General features: G+C 42.1%; 1 protein-coding gene across 6 annotated transcripts in view; it reads right to left on the minus strand.

The window, feature by feature from the left end:
* arap2 (ArfGAP with RhoGAP domain, ankyrin repeat and PH domain 2) overlaps positions 1-18,335 on the minus strand; it is a 710,987-nt gene that overhangs the window by 449,188 nt on the left and 243,464 nt on the right. The window lies entirely within an intron of this gene.

Below are 18,335 nucleotides of genomic sequence, written 5' to 3' on the forward strand. Positions count from 1 at the left end.
AACTTGTTCGAGTTCTTTGATGAAGTAATGGACAAGGTTGGTGAGGGTAGTACGGTTGATGATGTGTATATGGACTTTCAAAAGGCAGTTGACAAAGTGCCACATAATAGACTTGTTAGCAAAAGTAAAGCCCATGGGATTAAAGGGACAGGGGCAGCATGGATACAAAATTGGCTAAGGGACAGAAAGCAGATAGCAGTGAACAGTTGTTTTTCAGACTGGAGGGAGTTATACAGTGGAGTTCCCCAGGGGTCGGTATTAGGATCAATGCTTTTTTTGATATATATTAATGACCTGGACTTGGGTATACCGGGTATAATTTAAAAGTTTGCAGATAATCCGAAACTCAGAAATGTAGTAAACAATGAGAAGGATAGTAACAGACTTCAGGAAGACATAGACAGACCAATGAAACGGGCAGACACATGGCAGATGAAATTTAACGCAAATAAGTGTGAGGTGATACATTTTGGTTGGAAGAATGAGGAGTGGCAATATGAACTAAATGGTACAATTTTAAAGGGGGTATATGTTCAAAATCTTTGAAGGTGGCAGGACAAGTTGAGTTGTAAAAGCATATGGGATCCATGGCTTTATTAATAGAGGAATAGAGTACAAAAGCAAGGAAGTTATTAATGCTAAACCTTTATAAAACACTGGTTATCCCTCAGCTGGTGTATTGTGGCCAATTCTGGGTACCGCACTTTAGGAAGGATGTCAAGACCTTGGAGAGGGTGCACAAGAGATTTACTACAATGGTACCAGGGATGAGGGACTTCAGTTATGTGGAGAGACTGGAGAAGCTGGGGTTGTTCCCCTTAGAGCAGGGAAGGTTATGAGGCGATTTGATTGAGGTGTTCAAAATCATGAATAGTTTTGATAGAGTAAATAAGGAGAAATTGTTTCCAGTGGCAGAAGGGTCATTAACCAAACAACACAGATTTAAGGTGAATGACAAAAAAAAGGCAACATGAGGAAACATTTTTTTACACAGCGAGTAGTTGTGATTTGGAATGCACTGCCTGAAAGGGTGGTGGAAGCAGATTCAATAGTAACTTTCAAAAGAGAATTGGAAAAATACTTGAAGGGAAAAAAATTGCAGGACTATGGGGAAAGAGCAGAGGAGTGGGATTAATTAGAAAGCTCTACCAAATAGCCGGCACAGGCACGATGAGCCGAATGGCCTCGTTCAGTGTTGTTTGATCCCATTCAATAGCATTGCTGAAGGGTTCTTCCTGCGTATTACTTCCATGACTTGCCGAGCGAATTTATCACATGGCGAGTCGGGCACTGGGGCAGACCAATATCACAGAAGGGTCATGCAACAAGCATATTACCAGGGCACGTGCCCTGGTCACCTACGGGGAAGCAACAATCCAATATGATGGATGGCAAACTTCTGGTGTGCTCAGGTGCCAGTTTTGCACATGAAAAACAGGTGCATCACCAACTACTTTACTCAAAGGGTGATGAATTTTTCAAATGGAAACCCAGGGAGGTGGTTGAGGCTGATGGCATCAGCCGTTTGGCAAGAAAATCAACAGAGGGATATAAGTAGTGAACTCTGCATTCTGCTTTTGAACTCTAGGACCAGTCAGGTGGACTGAAATGGTATTTTCTGGTCTTGTACGTTCTTATATTCTTATGTATTGCTTTTAAGGATTATAATAAACATGACCACTATCCTGAGAAAAGAGATTTTAAAAGATAAAGTTTAAATTAGCAAGGTATGACTGCCAAAAATGGATACTTCCCTACTGTACAATAATGTCAGTATTCAGGACCAATTCTGTTCTGAGGATGATAAATTGCATGCTAACAAGGCCTCTTCCCAAGTGGTTCAACAAAATTCTCCACCAACACCTGACACTGATTAAGTATGCAAAATAATGCTTTTTAAATAGTCAGCTTTTTCTTTAAAAGAAACACAATACCCTTTGAGGCTACATGACTAATCCAGTTTTAGGGGCATTGATCTATGTTATAAGCCTTCCCGAGATAATATTTTATTTATTTTTCAAACAAGTATTTGATCCTGTAAATCTATTTGTTTTTTTTATTAAGAGCTTCCTGGTTTATCCCACGATTTGGTTGGGATTACGGAAACATGGCTCAAGGAAGGCCAGGACTGGGAACTCAACATCCAGGGGTATTCGATATTCAGGAAAGATAGGCAAAAAGGAAAGGGAGGTGGGGTAGCATTACTGGTTAAAGAAGGGATTAACACAATTGTAATGAAGGATATTAGCTCTGATGAGGTGGAATCTGTATGGGTAGAATTGAGAAATACTAAGGGGAAAAAATGTTAGTGGGAGTGGTTTATAGACCTTCAAACAGTAAGGCAGAGGTTGGGGATGGCATTAAAAGGGAAAATAAAGAAGCATGCAATAAGGGCACAGCAGTCATCATGGGTGACTTTAATCTACATATAGATTGGGCCAACCAAATTAGTAACAATACTGTGGAGGAGGAATTCCTGGAGTGTTTACGGGATGGTTTCCTGGACCAATATGTTGAGGAACCAATCAGAGATCAGGCCATCTTAGACTGGGTATTATGTAACGAGAAAGGATTCATTACCAATCTTGTTGTATGAGGCCCCTTGGGTCGGAGCGATCATAATATGATCGAATTTTTCATTAAGATGGAGAATGAAGTAGTTGACTCGGAGACTAGGGTCCTCAATTTAAATAAAGGAAACTACGATGGTCTGAGGAGCGAGTTGGGTAGGATTGATTGGGGAATGGCACTCAAAGGGTTGACGGTGGATAGGCAATGGCAAACATTCAAAGACCGAATGGATGAACTACAGAATTTTTTCATCCCAGTTTGGCATAAAAATAAAACAAAAAAGGTGACCCAACCGTGGCTAACAAGGGAAATTAGGGATAGCATAAGGTCCAAGGAGAGGGCATATAAATTGGCCAGAAAAAGCAATAATCCTGAGGATTGGGAGCAGTTTAGGATTCAACAAAGGAGGACAAAGGAGGACAAAGGGATTAATTAAGAAAGGGAAAATAGAATATGAGAGTAAGCTAGCAGGGAACATAAAAACTGACTAAAAGCTTTTACAGATATGTGAAGAGAAAAAGATTGGTGAAGTCAAGTGTAGGTCCCTTGCAGTCAGAATCGGGGGAATTTATAATGGGAAACAAGGAAATGGCAGACCAACTAAATACATATTTTGGTTCTGTCTTCACAAAGGAGGACACAAATAACCACCCAGAGATGCTGGGGAACATAGGGTCTGATGAAAGGGTGGAACTGAAAGAAATCAGTATTTGTAGGGAAATGGTGTTAGGAAAATTGATGAGACTGAAGGCCGATAAATCCCCAGAGCCGGATAATCTACATCCCAGGGTACTTAAGGAAGTGGCCCTAGAAATAGTAGATGCATTGCTGGTCATCTTCCAGAACTCGATAGACTCTGGAACGGTACCCATGGATTGGCGGATAACTAATGTTACCCCACTATTCAAAAAGGGTGGTAGGGAAAAGGCGGGGAATTATAGACCGGTAAGCTTGACATCGGTAGTGGGGAAAATGCTAGAGTCCATTATAAAAGATGTAATAGCAGAGCACTTGGAAAGCAGTGACTGGATCGGACAAAGTCAACATGGATTTACAAAAGGTAAATCATGCTTGACTAATCTACTGGAATATTTTGAGGATATAACTGGTAAAATTGATAAGGGAGAACCAGTGGATGTGGTGTATTTGGACTTTCAGAAGGCTTTTGATAAGGTCCCGCATAAGAGATTAGCGTGCAAAATTAAGGCACATGGGATTGGGGGCAAGGTATTGACTTGGATAGAGAACTGGTTGGTGGACAGAAAGCAAAGAGTTGGAATAAACGGGTCGTTTTCCGAGTGGCAGGCAGTGACTAGTGGGGTACCGCAAGGATCAGTCCTAGGACCCCAGCTGTTCACAATATATATTAATGATCTGGACGAGGGAATTGGATGTAATATCTCCAAATTTGCAGACGACACAAAGCTGGGTGGGAGGGTATGCTGTGAGGAGGATGTCGTGAAACTCCAGTGCGATTTGGACAGGTTGGGTGATTGGGCAGAAACATGGCAAATGCACTATAATGTGGATAAATGTGAGGTTATCCACTTTGGTGGCAAAAACAGGAAGGCAGATTATTATTTGAATGGCAATAGATTGGGAGAAGGGGAAGTGCAAAGAGACCTGGGTGTCCTTGTGCACCAGTCGCTGAAGGTAAGCATGCAGGTGCAGCAGGCGGTTAAGAAGGCAAATGGTATGTTAGCCTTCGTAGCAAGAGGGTTCGTGTGCAAGAACAAGGATGTCTTGCTGCAGTTGTACAGGGCCTTGGTGAGACCACACCTTGAGTATTGTGTGCAGTTTTGGTCGCCTTACCTGAGGAAGGACGTTCTTGCCATGGAAGGAGCGCAGCGAAGATTCACCAGGCTGATACCTGGGATGGCAGGAATGACATATGAGGAGAGATTGTGTCGATTGGGCTTATACTCGCTGGAGTTTAGAAGATTGAGAGGGGATCTCATTGAAACCTATAAAATTCTGTCAGGCCTGGACAGACTAGATGCAGGAAAGATGTTTCTGATGGCCGGGGAGTCCAGAACCAGGGGTCATAGTCTAAGGATAAGGGGTAAGCCATTTAGGACTGAAATGAGGAGGAATTTCTTCACCCAGAGAGTGGTGAACCTGTGGAATTCTCTGCCACAGAGGGCGGTGGAGGCCAGTTCATTAAGTATATTCAAGAAAGCGTTGGATATATTTCTTAAGGCTAAAGGGATCAAGGGATATGGGGAGAAGGCAGGGACAGGGTACTGAATTTGGATGATCAGCCATGATCTCATTGAATGGCGGAGCAGGCTCGAAGGGCCGAATGGCCTACTCCTGCTCCTATTTTCTATGTTTCTATGTTTCTAGTTTTAGAAAGACGTGTAAGGACACCCGGCTGCAATAGGTGCTTAAATTATTACACATGCCTGTGCATGCAGCTGCAGGAATGTGTATACATGAAACAGGTAATAGCCACACTCAAGATACTTGCATAATATTGTTAAAAGTCAAAGTAAGCAATAATATTTTTGATGATTAGATATTTTCTAATTATATACAATTTTCTTTACAAAGAATTTATAAAAAAATAGGTCAACTTTTTCAAATCATCAGCAAGCAATGAAACACAATTCTTTTACATAAGGGATTACATATGTGTAAATATTACAACCTCATTACTGTGCCAGTGAATCTATTGAAGTATGCTAACAATTCACCAGTGGATACTAAAAAATTTAAATAGCATCCCTTATAGATATTTATCATGCAAACCAAACAAATTTCCTTTATTCATAGGGCTTGGTGTTAATTTTGGTTCCAGAAGAATGATTTTATTTAATGTCGCTCCCAGTAGGCAAACTTCCTCCCAAATCTGTAAAACTGATCCTTAGAAATATCAATATCACTACTTTTCAGGTTTATTAACACCAAATTTCTTCCAGGTGCAACCCCGACCCATGTTTTCCAATGGGAGAGAAATCTTTCATCACTTTGGCCTTATTGTTAACATCAGGAATCGGATAAATCTCAATTTATCTCTCACGATACTGGTTACGCATTTCTGCCATAGCTTAGTAGATGGAACAAGTGTTTGGTGCATCACTCACAGGAAGGGTCCCTGTTTGATGTATATTTTAAAACCAAGAGCCGATAACCTTCAGAGGTAGAAAATTAAATCAGCTGAAATAGAACCAGTGCAGATGGTAGCAAAATAAGAACCCTGAGAGGACCTACAGCAGGAAGTCTGTAGATTTAGGAATTTATCTTACAACACACTGTAAAGAACCACCAATACCTCATGGATCTTTACTCTAAAGAAAAACTGATCACATATCGAGAACATAGCTATATATTCACAGTTTAGTACGGGAGGGTTGCCAGGTACACAGGAAACTCTGAAAGGGGCAGCATCACTGGGTGACTCGCCCTGTGTAGATGGAAAATGATCTTGTCTGGCTAAGGAGATTAATTATTCTTAAAGGGGAAAGGATGACCTAGTCAGTGCCAACATTTTTGTTTTATTCCAGGTTTGCGCTGAGGACTAAGCAGTTAACTGCACTCACAGCTTTTCTGTCTTCTGCCACTTAGCTTATTGCACTGTGGAGAATCTCTCAGCCACCAACAGCTTTTGTAGCCATTCATATTAAAAATGCAATTAGGCTTATCATTTTAATGGATTTCCACAACCAGGATCTTCCTCTGTATTTATCTTTCTCATTTAAATTGCATTGCATGGACAGAACTGGGGAAAATTAAGCAATAGCATATATCTGACCCACAAACTGTTGTTACTAACTAATGCTTCCAGTCCTGTCAGTAGAGTACAATATACATATTGTATTGATAGGAATCCCTATCTGGTGAATCGATTAGAATCAATTAAAATGATAGGTCAAATTTCATTGCCAGGGCATATAATGACAGCTCAAAGATCTCTCAGTCGCAGAGAGATGCTGCATTACCATGATGCCAGCTCATTTAATACATCTCATATGAGCTGCCACTTATTTTTTCCAGGAGCAAGTAACTAACATCTTGAAGCACTCTACTGCAGAGTCCAAGGATAAACTGCCTTGGCCTAACAGAACACTGCAGCATTTAACAGAGGATGTGTCTGCACATCTCTGACTCTATATAAACATGAAAGGCAAAATCCACACTGCTAAAGGTTTTGTCTAAGAATTATGAGATTGTGGAGAATTGATGACTGTAATATGCCACCGGGAAATATTGTACATGTGGCCAGCACAGACCAGTTATAATCATACAATCAATTGCTCGCCTGTCTGACCACTTTCCACTTGCTCCTTGAACTGCTTCTGCTTTGTTTTTTTCCAGCCAGTCTCTGCTCTACAGGCCCCAAGGTCCCAGTGCTTATTCCCTGGAGCCTCCTACTCCCGAACGGGCATCAGATCTTCCTTGCCATGCAATCCTTGTGCTCACTCATGCGGCTCTGCTGCTTGGCCCATGAGCAATGCCACGAGAGATACACAAGTAAAGTATAAACTATTTTTCAAGGTGAAGGTCAGTAATAATAATTTCTCCAATTCTAGAAGATACCCAACTCCAATTTTAAAAAGTATTAGCATGTCTCCCATGGCACTGCTCACTGAGGATGCAGGATTTTATAAGGACTGAAACAGTAGAGCATGTAATGCCCAACATATGCTTAGCTGCTTAAGTGGATCTGAATGAAGTCTGCTTTGTCCCCTTCAAGGGCATACAGTCTAATTGCTGGGCCTTATTGAGGAGAATGAGAATCTAATTGTGCTAGGGCAAACAACACTGCAAACAATAACCATCAGCAAGAATTGTTGACAGTTAACATGTATGGCTCACCAACGCTGCGGCTTCTCACATTAACTATTAAATCTAGGGAGTAAAAAATTAAAGGGGTTTTATTTTTTAAACTGCTAATGTATCCAACCCAACCACCATTCACCATTTGAGAGATCTGGCAGCTGATCTGCTCCCAGCGTCAACACCACTGTGATAGAGAAAGGTCATACAAAAGGCAGCACAGGGCAGCTCAGCTGACACACTATTCTCTCCCTCTATTCCTCTGGGAAACTGCTTTGCTTGCGCTCACCATTTCTCCCTCGCAACATGGCTGAACCTGTCCTGTGACACACCGTGGGCATTGGTGTGCACCCACGTCTCAGCACTATGTGATGTGCTGCTGCATTTCCAGGCAATGTTTTACAAAACATTCCACCTCAGACCCTGCGTAATCCAGCCTTTGGAATATATAATTTTTGGTTTCTGCATCTCAAATTTAAAATATACAGAAGAAAGTAAAACATGGTGGGGGGGGGGGGGGGCGGGGGGAAGAGAATGAAATAAAGAAACAGCAAAAAAAAAGAAAAGCAAAGAAAAAAGCAAGCTTGAAATCAATCTGGGGAAATTTAGCTTCCATTCTTCTCCTGTGGTACCACAATACCCACAGTGAACTGTGACAATCAGGCAAAATATGTCCAAATAGTAACTGTAACTGAAAGGAGCAAGAAAAAAATCAAAAAATAAAAAGATGTGAATTTTTATTGTTTCATGCTTTAATGTAAGCAATTAAATAAAACTTTTGAGATGTTGTTTGAGAGGCGAGATTATTTTCTTGCCAATGGGTGCACCTAGATGGAAGGGAAATGTCTATGAAGCACTTTGATGCTGACCTCAGATATTCGGGCTAGAGTTAGTCAGTTAGACCAAGTCAAAAGACTATGTTGAATAGCAACCCGTACAGGCACAGGTCGTTGGCAGCGAGAACTAATCTCTCTGGGCAGAGCATTTTTTAAAATTTGTTCATGGGATGTGGGCATCGCTGACAAGGACAGAATGTATTGCCCATTCCTAATTGTCCTTCTTAAACCACTGCAGTCCGTGTGGTGAAGGTACTCCCATAGTGCTGTTAGGGCGGGGAGTTCCAGGATTTTGACCCAGCAACAATGAAAGAACAGCGATATATTTCCAAGTCAGGATGGTGTATAACTTGGAGGGGAACTTGGAGGAGATGGTGTTCCCACGTGCCTGCTGCCCTTGTCCTTCTAGGTGGTAGAGGTCGCAGGTTTGGGAGGTGCTGCCAAAGAAGCCTTGGTAAGTTTCTGCAGTGCACTGCAGCCACAGTACGCCGGTGATGGAGGGAGTGAATCTTTAAGATGGTGGATGGGGTGCCATTCAAGCAGGTTGCTTTGTCCTGGATGGTGTCGAGCTTCTTGAGTGTTGTTGGAGCTGCATGCATCCAGGCAAGTGGAGAATATGCCATCAAACTCCTGACTTGTGCTTTGTAGATGGTGGAAAGGCTTTGGGGAGTCAGGAGACGAGACACTCGCCACAGAATACCCAGCCTCTGATCTGCTCTTGTAGCCACAGTATTTGTGTGGCTGGTCCAGTTAAGTTTCTGGTCAATGGTGACCACCCCCCCCTCCCCAAGGTGTTGATGGTGGGGGATTTGGCAATGGTAATCCCGTTGAATGTCAAGAGAAGGTGGTTAGACGCTCTCTTGTTGGAGATAGTCATTGCCTGGCATTTGTGTGGCGCGAATGTTACTTGCCACTTATCAGCCCAAGCCTGAATGTTGTCCAGGTCTTGCTGCATACAAGCACGGACTGCTTCATTATCTGAGGAGTTGCGAATGGAACTGAACACTGTGCAGTCATCAGCGAACATCCCCGTTTCTGACCCTATGATGGAGGGAAGGTCATTGATGAAGCAGCTGAAGATGGTTGGGCCTAGGTCGCTGCCCGGAGAAACTGGTGCAACGATATCCTGGGGCTGTGATGATTGACCTCCAACCACCACAACCATCTTCCTTTGTACTAGGTATGACTCCAGCTAGTGGAGAGTTTTCCTCTTGATTCCCATTGACTTCAATTTTACTAGGGCTCCTTGGTGCCACACTCGGTCAAATGCTGCCTTGATGTCAAGGGCAGTCACTCTAATCTCACCTCTGGAATTCAGCTCCTTTGTCCATGCTTGGTCTAAGGCTATAATCAGGTCTGGAGCCAAGTGGTCCTGGCAGAACCCAAACTGAGCATCGGTGAGCAGGTTATTGGTAAGTGTCGCTTGATAGCACTGTCGACGACACCTTCCATCACTTTGCTGATGATTGAGGGTAAACTGATGGAGCGGTAATTGGCCGGATTGAATTTGTCCTGCTCTTTATGGACAGGATATACCTGGGCAGTTTTCCACATTATCGGATAGATGCCAGTGTTAAAGCTCTACTGGAACAGCTTGGCTAGAGGTGCAGTTAGTTCTGCAGCACAAGTCTTCAGCATGACAACCGGGATGTTGTTGTGGCCCATAGCCTTTGATGTATCCAGTTTCTTGATATCACATGGAGTGACTCGAATTGGCTGAAGACTGGCTTCTCTGGTGGTGGGGACCTCAGGAGGAGGTTGATATGGATCATCCACTCGGCACTTCTGGCTGAAGATGGTTGCGAAGACTTCAGCCTTGTCTTTTGCACTCGCGTGCTGGACTCCACCATCAATGAGGATGGGGATATTCATGGAGTCTCCTCCTCCCGTTAGTTGTTTAATGGTCCACCACCATTCACGACTGGATATGGCAGGACTGCAGGGCTTTGATCTGATCTGTTGGTTGTGGAATCACTTAGCTCTGCCTAAAGCATGCTGCTTCCGCTGTTTAGCATGCATGTAGTCCTGTGTTCTAGCTTCACCAGGTTGGCACTTCATTTTTAGGTACGCCTGGTCCTGCTCCTGACATGCTCTTCTACACTCCTCATTGAACCAGGGTTGGTCCCTGGCTTGACGGTAATGGTAGATTAAAGGATATGCCAGGCCATGAGGTTACAGATTGTGGTGGAATACAATTCTGCTGCTGCTGATGGCCCACAGCACTTCATGGATGCCTAGTTTTGAGCTGCGAGATCTGTTATGAATATATCCCACTTAGCACAGTGGTAGTGCCACACAACACAATGGAGGGTGTCCTCAGTGTGAAGACAGGAGTTAGTCTCCAAAAGGACAGTGTGGTGGACCATGGGCTATGCTAAACCATGGGAAGAAAGAAAATGAAAAAATATCTTTCACAAACAACTGAAAAAAAATCAATATTTTTTTGGGGGGGGTGGGATTTGATTTGATTTGGACTGGTCTTGCATCTCAAGTAAACACTGCAAATACATTGTGGAACGTAGAATAAACAATATATTTTAGTGCATGAATATTTGGGAGGGAAAAACAAAGTTCTTTGCACCTTAAGCAAGTTTTATAACTTGCAGTTCAATACAACAAATAGTGTATCTGTGAGTCATTTACCTTCAATGTCAGTAAGATATATAAGGGGTGAAATTGGATAGCACTGGCCTACCAGCACAAACTGTGCTCAGGGAATGCTCCCTGCACCAGAACAAGTAGGCCCGAGGCACACACAATATTGAGCCTCAGGGCTCATTTAAATTAGATCGGCGAGCTGCAGATGTCTGGTTTGCAACCCATGATGCAATCATTCCAAGTAGCCTTAACATGTTCACTTTAAAATAGAACCCTTTCAAGTTGCCCCAGTCTACAAAAAGCCTTCAAATGTCTATCCATTAATTTTATTGAAGAATGTGGGGTAAATTGCTATCAGCTGTATTACCTAATGAGACAATATAATGGAAAGACACCTAAAAAATGAGGTATAAGGCATGTTGGGTGGAGATTTCTTCTGTGCACTGTGAAACAAAACCACAAATCCATTAAAAAATATATAGGATTCAGTAGCAAACTGCAACTATCAAGTTCATTTCCCATCATAAGTTCTATTTATATATCACAATTAATATGCTGTAAACTGTCTCCAAGTAAAACATGGCCTACTCTATCTCAAGGAAACAAAGAGTGCCAATATACTTCAAAATTGGACACCTGTTGTCGTGGATGACAAGATACAAAAACTGCAGTTGTGTTAACACAGCCAACTTTCAACCTCACTTATTTCAGGAGCACTAGAAGTGAGCCATGTTTGGTGTCACTCTAGCAACAAATGAACATAGGGCTCAAATCAATCATCGTGCTCGACTTGCTGGAGCACACCACTACTTTTTATATGGTGCAGTATCAAACTGTGAAAGCAGAATTACTGCCACAGGCCTGTGACTGACAGCAGAATTCAAATGATCTACTTGTTCCCTGTAACTTAATCCTCAAAGGTGGTTTCTTTTGTAATTGCTACTCTGAGGTTAAATGATAGGGTAAGGAATTTGCTTGAGCTGCTTAAAAATCACTGCTGAGTTACACAAAGCGACAACTGCCATTTTCAGAGTGTAACAATTGGAGGAACTTTACAATATCCCCTTCTATTTATTCAAAGAAAAGTAAAGGGAATCACAGCATTCTTCTCTATTTAACCACAGTGGGAAGAATTGAGCTACAGTGAGCATTGGATAAACAATGCCAAGAGGATGCTTTCAAAATACTAAAAATCAAAAATGTGATGAGAATAGACAACACATGTATGGAAGTGTCAGGACATGGATTGTTCAGAATGATTAAAGCAAATATTTCTCAGACAAGAGATTTAAATGTAGACAGAGAATATGGATTGGTCCCACTAAGAAGGTCCTGATCTCAGCTATGAAGTCTAAGAAAATCAATGAAAAACTGAAGCACCTCCTAAGAGGGAAGAGAAAATGGAATGTAATTCATCAACACATTTTTTGCCATTCACAGCATCTAATGTGAGAGGTGCATGGGAAGACAGTCCTCAAGAGGGATGGAGCTTGTAACATTTTGGAATTTTTAATTTCTTTTTCTTCACCGAAAGGATTTTTAGATTCAGTTATATTTAATTGTTGTGTTTTTAGAACCAAGTGAATTTGCACAAGTTTCTTTTTTTATAAATGACTACAGGCTGCAGGCATTGAACATATGTATTACAACCAGCTTTTGCAGTTAGAAATAGTGCCAAAAGCAAGTCAGCCAGCTCACAAAAGGGACAAGGCACATGGGTTATTGTGTTTACCCCCCATTTTTGGAGAACACGAGCAAGATTGAGTGAAGTAAATGCAGTTTTTTTTAAAATTATTACGCTATATGTTCACTTGCTGTCTGTGAAATAAAGCAGCTTAACAATTCGTATCTCAGTCTGCCTTTGAAAAGATTGGGAAAGCGCTCATGAGGACACGTGCAAAAGATGTACTCTGCAGTTCAGATCACACGGGGCAGGGCCTATTGTTACAGCCGGGTTGTGCTATCGGATATCTATATATTGGGCAATATGGGCACACTCCTGACTATTTACAGGAATGACTATACCAGAGAAAACATCTAAGGTGGACCCGAAACTTGTAACAGAATTCTTTTGGAAAAAACAATGTTCAAGTAAATTCTTAACATGCCCGAATATAGACACTGGATTCAGGGACTTGGATTCCAATCATCAAGTCAGTTCAGTCCTTCAGAAACAGCTTAGGGGAGATTTTCTTGGGTCAGTGTCTTGGCACACTGGGTTGCCTGGACCCAGGGAACATTGGAAAATCAAGTGATTTGGAGGCATTTGTTTAAATGGAGGTAAATTGGGTGGTTTCTTTTATAGGTTTGCACTCTGACCCGTCTGATTTTCTTATATTGACTGCACCCATGCAGTCCAACGTTTCCAGCCACACATCCAGGACAATCTCCCTTTCACTTTTTCCAATTTCAAATCTGTCCCAACAGTTTCCTCATACCAACTACATCTGAATTATCCTTATTGTATTTAAAAAGTGAAAATAGAATGCAAATTATTTCTAAACACACCATTGTTCAAACAAAAATAAACAGCATCCTGCTGCACAGACACCACATACCCTGAAATAGTTGATCAGCAATATTTATATTTTCGATCCCCTGGCAACACTGCTCCAATATATTGGTTAAAAAAAAGGCCTGAAGGAGTGTCTAGATTTGATTGTCCTGTGAAGGCTGAAAAGTGTCAATAATGACTTAATTCATACAGCAGCCATCTTGAATTTCACAAAGATTTGTATCATCCTACAACTGCAGTGCCACAGAACATGGTGGTGTTTCCAGTGTGTATTTACAGAACATTCACCACACAAACTGCAGCAGTTCAAGGCGGCGGCTCACGGGCAATAAATGCTGGCCTTGCCAGTGATGCCCACATCCCAGGAACAAATGCTCTATTATTGTACTGAAGACAAACCAATACTTAAATGCACTGTAGTTGAGAACTTTTACATCACATGACTGAATCCAATCAACACACTTAGAGAAGGAATTCCGATTGTAGAGGTTGCAAGCCAATGAAATAATTTGCACTGATTCATAAACTCAGTGCAAATTCGTCAAATTTGGAGAGGATACCCAAAGCAGGAAGAGTGGTGGATTTGGAAGAGGCAGCTCAGAAACAACGTAATTTGCCCAATTAATTTTGTAAAGTGGGCAGAACACTGTGGAAAAATGTAAACTACTTACACAGAAACCTTGCACGGAGCTATCTGAAAGATCAGCTTACAGCGGCATAAAAGATAGTAAATAATAAGTAAAAGCAAATCCTGTAAAATACTTGTAACTAAATTGCCAGAGTAGGACAAGGGAACACAAGTTCAAAGTAGTAAAAGGCAAATCTAGCACTAATATCAGGCAGTTCATATAAAGAGTGACCAATATGTAGAATGGACATCTGGGCAGCACAATGGAGGCTGGAATCATTTAAGAAACAATTAGTTTCTGCATTTAAGTGGGGGGAGTTTGGAGAGAGGGACTTTGGGGTCTTTCTGGATAAACAAATGCCTTGCTCACCCACAGTTGTGATTCTTGTGAACTCCGACCACCGAGAATAGTTAATAATGCATTCTGGAAATTAGCAATTTATCTTCTTGCATCCATGATTTCAATTTGATTGAGTTTTCTCTTCGCCAAACCGGCTGTCTGTCACCTCATCAGTGCAAATTTTGTGCTGAATTACAAACTGAAGGATTTGGTTTTGAAGACAGATTTTCTCAAGTGAAGGATACATTTTGTTCAAGTGAGTATTAACAGGGAGACACTGTGGCATGTATATGATGTTCTGTTAAAGGACCACAATTATCTTTGTCAGATTATGATTAGGTAAAATATTATTTCCCTCTTCAGAAGCATACAGGAAAAATGGCCATTCAATTCATTGCTTTGTCCAAGTCCTGCTTCAGAGAACAATCTGACCACAGCTCATTAGCCTACAATTGTACATTTATATAGTGTTTTTCATCGTGTAACAAGATGTCCCAAGGCATTTTACAGGAGGAACTGCAAAAGCCAAATTACATTTGTGGCAGTCCTAACCCTCCTAAATGATCCTGGAACAGCAAGAGGTTTTAGCCAGAGAGAGGGAGAGCCAATACAGTTTGAGATCTAGCAATGGTCAATCAGGCTTGTCAGCCACATGTTTAAGCCTGCAGGTCTCAAATTTGAGATTGTGGAGATCACTGTTGTACCATAGGGAGCAGTGAGAACAAAATGTCCAGGATCTAGTTTGGCCGAGCCTAGGAGGTCAATGGAGGTACTGCTGTCATGGTAGGTGGCAGACCTGAGGGAAGAAAATTGGGAGTTAGGGAAGACATAAGTGAGGGAGCTAAAGGTTCTTATTCCCCCTAGGTGCAGAAGATAAAAAACATAAAATCAGAAGTGTTTTTCTCATCTCTAACTGTGGTCAAGGCTTCTGAATTTTTTTTACTTAAGACAAAAATAGAAAAGTTGGAGGTGGTCAAAGGGATATGGAAGGTGAGGGAGCTGAGGAAGTTGTCAGAAATAGTTTTGTCCATGATGACCTAAAAGATGAAGCAATTTTGTGTGATCATGGGAGTAGTAGGAGTGGCGGTGGGTTGGATGGATAATGTGCAGGGAAGGTTTAGTGAGGAGAGGAGGCAGAGAAACTGAAGGTAAAGGAGCAGTTCGAGTCTAGGTGAATGTCAAAACTGAAGAGCAGGGAAGTAGCTCAATTTATAGAATCAAAGAAAGTTACAGCACGGAAGGAGGCCATTTCGGCCCATTGTGTCTGCGCCGACTGACAAAGGGCTATCCAGCCTAATCCCACTTCCCAGATCTTGGTCCGTAGTCCTGCAGGTTACAGCATCCCAAGTGCACATCCAAGTACTTTTTAAATGTGGTTAGGGTTTCTGCCTCTACCACCCTTTTCAGGCAGTGAGTTCCAGACCCCCACAACCCTCTGGGTGAAGAAATTTCCCCTCAAATCCCCTCTAAACCTTCCAGCAATTACTTTAAATCTGTGCCCCCTGGTTTTTGACCCCTCTACTAAGGGAAATAGGTCCTTTCTATCCACTTTATCTCGGCCCCTCATAATTTTATACACCTCAATAAGGTCTCCCCTCAGCCTCCTCTGTTCCAAGGAAAACAAACCTAGCCTATCCAGTTCTCCTCATAGCCAAGATTCTCTACTCCCAGCAACATCCTTGTAAATCTCCTCTGTACCCTCTCTAGTGCAATCACATCTTTCCTGTAATGTGGTGACCAGAACTGTACGACCAGAGTTTTCCTATTTAGAGCACTCAGTCTTGTCACATTTTTCAGTTACAAAAGTCTATGGCCTCGAATTTTAACCCCACCACCTCTCCACACAGTCACCCCCAACCCCCCTCCACCCCGCCCCCACCAACAGGCAGGAAAGGCGAGGAATTAAAATGCAAAAATAAATCAAGAACCCGATTCCAAAGCAGCATATTCCCGGTGATGATTCAGACTGTGGACAAGGCTACCACTAAAAGAAGGCAGCGGCCTACTTATGATTCAAAAGTCATGGCCTGATGATGTCTTTTTTGATATGACGATATTTTTTGTCTCATTCCCGGCCCCCTCTACCCCGTTTTTATTTTTTGACACTCTGAGCTCTTTCTTAAATCGATCTCGGCCCCCTTTTTTTTTTGCAGTTGTTCTCTCCCAATTTTCTCTTTTCCTTGCCTCCCAATCTCTTCTCCCTGCCACCCCTCTCCTTCCCACCACCCCACCTGTCTCCCATCCCCTCTCTCCACACCCTCGAAGCCCACTTCACCCGAGGGCAACAGTTTCATCTTCATTCCCCATGTGCAGTGAAGCATATGGTCTAAAGCACCAGCTTCAATCTTCTCAGAAGAACAGTTTTTCTTTTAAGAAACCTACACCACGCTGTGATGTGTCTACATATTTCACTGGGTGGAGAAATCAAATGCTTCTGAAGCAATTAAATTCAACATTAATTTGGTGGTAATGGCCGTCTTGAATTTCACCAGAGGGACAGATGCCTTCTCAAAAATAATGAAGACATAAACCTACATATTGAATTTGTTCCAAGTCCATTAAAATTTTGAGTTACTGGCCCTTACAACAAGAACAAAATTGTGGAAAAGCAATTTAAACAATCCCATTTTGAAAGGATTTGCCTATTTTAGACACACACATCTAAAATTTACTGTATTGTGCTCCTACATAAAAAGCTAGAATTGCTTTAGTACCAATCACATGATGGTGTATACCTTCCAGTCTGATACTATCATTTGTGAACATTGCTCTCCAACAGCAATAATGCCATAAAAAGCAACCAGCAATGTAAAACAACTTAAACTAAGATCTGGTAATCAGCAAAAATATTTGGCACACGTTACAACAATAAATAAAATGAAGAGCAATTACATTTAAGGGAGTTACTGAATCTTGAGGTCCTGATAATCAACATCTATGCGTTTTGCGCTGTTGGTTATGAACCGATTAAAAAAAATCTAATTACCGCCCCTTGACATTCAATGGCATTACCATTGCTGAATCACCATCAATATCCTGGGGGGTCTCATTGACCAGAAACTTAACTGGACCAGCCACATAAATACTGTGGCAACAAGAGCAGGTCAGAGGCTGGGTATTCTGCGGCGAGTGTCTCACTTCCTGACTCCCCAAAGCCTTTCCACCATCTACAAGGCACAAGTCAGGAGTGTGATGGAATACTCTCCACTTGCCAGGATGAGTGCAGCTCCAAAAGCACTCAAGAAGCTCAACACCATCCAAGACAAAGCAGCCCGCTTGATTGGCACCCCAACCACCACCTTAAACATTCACTCCCTCCACCAACGGCGTACCGTGGCTGCAGTGTGTATCATCTACAAGATGTACTGCAGCAACTCGCCAAGGTTTCTTCGGCAGTACCTCCCAAACCTGTGACCTCTACCACCTAGAAGGACAAGGGCAGCAGGCGCATGGGAACACCTCCAAGTTCCCCTCCAAGTCACACACCATCCTGATTTGGAAGTATATCGCCGATCCTTCATCGTTGCTGGGGCAAAATCCTGGCACCCCCTCCTAACAGCACTGTGGGTGTTCCTTCACCACACGGGCTGCAGCGGTTCAAGAAGGTGGCTCACCACCACCTTCTCAAGGGCAACTAGGGTTGGGCAATAAATGCTGGCCTTGCCAACGATGTCCACATCCCATGAATTAATAAAAAAAAACTTGTGCCAGTGAGAGAATGGAATCAAATTCCATTGCACGCCCCCCTACCCCCACACACTCCACTGAGTTCCCAACCTCAGCTGCACTGCAAAGGAACAGGACAATTCAGAGAGAATCATCAATGGGTTGCATCTCATGCTTCTAACAACCAGTTTAAAAGGAGGATGATAGAGGTTATTAAATAAATGAAATTGAATTGTATTTTACTGCCAGCCAATTATATTCTTAAATATGCAGACCATCTTAAACATGAAAAAATCTCACTATATTTAATACCACCATTTTTTGATTTGAAAAAATATTATGGATGTAATTCACTGATATTACTGCAAGTTTAGATTTCAAATAGGTTTCATAGGTCTTCTA

The sequence above is a fragment of the Somniosus microcephalus genome, chromosome 2 (genome assembly GCF_052327205.1).
Source record: "Somniosus microcephalus isolate GS21.2 chromosome 2, FLI_Smic_1.0, whole genome shotgun sequence".
Classification (NCBI taxonomy): Eukaryota; Metazoa; Chordata; class Chondrichthyes; order Squaliformes; family Somniosidae; genus Somniosus; species Somniosus microcephalus.